At 38.1% G+C, this 1,808-nt stretch overlaps 1 protein-coding gene across 2 annotated transcripts in view; it reads right to left on the reverse strand.

The window, feature by feature from the left end:
- The window catches only part of sema4ab (sema domain, immunoglobulin domain (Ig), transmembrane domain (TM) and short cytoplasmic domain, (semaphorin) 4Ab), a 62,274-nt gene extending 60,724 nt beyond the window's left edge, over positions 1 to 1,550 (reverse strand). For both annotated transcript variants that reach the window (XM_016674796.1, XM_016674795.1), the window contains exon 1: positions 1,367 to 1,550. The gene's annotated coding sequence lies outside the window, so the exon portion shown is untranslated. The remainder of the gene's footprint in view (positions 1 to 1,366) is intronic.
- Between the last annotated feature and the right edge of the window lie 258 nt (positions 1,551 to 1,808).

The raw sequence follows: 1,808 nt of genomic DNA on the forward strand, positions 1-1,808 counted from the left end.
TGAAGAAAAATACACAGAAAAGCCGCACCAGGCTACAATCTGTATGGTTCAAAGCTTAGGAAAAAAGTAGCAGCTTATAGTCTGGAAAATACGGTACCATAGGTGAAATTGAATCATTTCCACGGCACACCTGACAATCACTCACGGCACACTAGTGTGCCACGGAACAGTGGTTGAAAAACACTGGTTTAAGTAATGCAAGGTTGATATTAAAAATAATGTGGGAGAATGATATGGGGTGACATGAAGAAGGAACAAAGTAAAGCAGGACTTGACATGACAGATTTTTGCAGTGATACCTCAGAGTGAGAAGCTGCTGGGTCTCAAACCCGGTCAGGACCTTTCTGTGCTTCCATGTTGTCTCTGTGCATGTTTGATTTGGAATCATTATACAGCCTAAAATTGTGCATGTTAATTAGCACTCTAAATCTCCTTAAGTGTAAGTGTGTACTAACCAATCCCCAACATGCTGAAAACCCTGGCAAGATTAAATGGTTGAATTTGGATGAAATTAAAGTGTGAGAAACTCTTAAAATAATTACAGTCCAACAGATGACTCAGTCAACTGTTTATGGCTCTTGACTACAGCAGTCACTTTCTCTTCCTGTAAGGCTCTTGCTATTTGGGGAAGCACATCTTGTAAAAGAACGTTCTCACCTTTTACCTGCCAGGATAGCAACGTGTCGGAACCCTATACCACCAGTGCAAATCAAGTCATGTCTAATGACAATGGTTTGCATGAATTGTAAGTCTCTGTAAGTATCTCATTCTCATCTAAAAGAAATGCATTAAGACATCAAGGAAACCTAGTTAACTCAGTTTTAATTTAAATATTTACATTTTTGTTAAAGTTACATCAAAAGTAGCCTAACATGACGAGGGTTAAGAGGGTTTTACTTAGAAATAGAAAGCTTTGCAAAAGTATTTAAATAAAAATAAGGATCATTTTATTAAGAAAAACTACAGTTTTCTTTTCTGTATGTTTTAAACATCTAATGAATGCTGGCATACAACAGAAGATCACAAAATGGAAAAAAACAAAAACAAAAAAACAAACTAGAGACCTTGAATGAGCACCTGATAGGTACTGATTTGTTTCTAAGTCCATTACATGTTATGATGTTTTTAAATTGGTCCCAAACTGAATGTGGGTGTACCTTGAGTTGAGTAGCTTGTTTCCTGCAGAGTTGTCTGAAGAACTATTAATCTGACTTCGTCCACACAGTTTCTCCGCAGTTTCTTTAAATTTTCACCTCTTCCATTATCTTCACACACAAATGAGCTGTTCAAATGGAGCTGGTGAAACCATTCTGCACAGCTCTCTGTTGATATTCTATTTACAAAAGTCTTTGTTAGAAGACAGTACCTTCTTGGTTCTTTTCAAAGGTAACTCCACATCTCCGTTCAACTTCATCCCAATGAATATTTTACCTGCCATGGCTCCCAGTTACACCATGGAATTCCAGAATAGGGTCCAAATGTAGGTTCACACAGCAGTATGAGGAAAGAACAGCTGCAGGGAATAAAGCTTTGAGGGGTTTCACAGTGAGTGCGGTGAGGAATGAAGTGTGTAAGATGGCTAATAAGGAGAAAAGAAGCTTGGAGAGGATTAGCAGTGACCTGGAAACAGCCTTATGGTTACAGGCTGTGTCCCTTCTAGTGTTAAACATGAAACTGCTGACACATGGTTGACATTGAGCAAAAATATGAGTCCCTCCATGGTGTATGTGAAAGACCGCTGACTAGAAAAACAAAACCGTGTCATAAAAAAATGTTCAGAGAATCAAGTGTCATAATAGCTTTAAAAA

The sequence above is a fragment of the Poecilia formosa genome, unplaced genomic scaffold (assembly GCF_000485575.1).
Source record: "Poecilia formosa unplaced genomic scaffold, Poecilia_formosa-5.1.2 Scaffold101, whole genome shotgun sequence".
NCBI lineage: Eukaryota > Metazoa > Chordata > Actinopteri > Cyprinodontiformes > Poeciliidae > Poecilia > Poecilia formosa.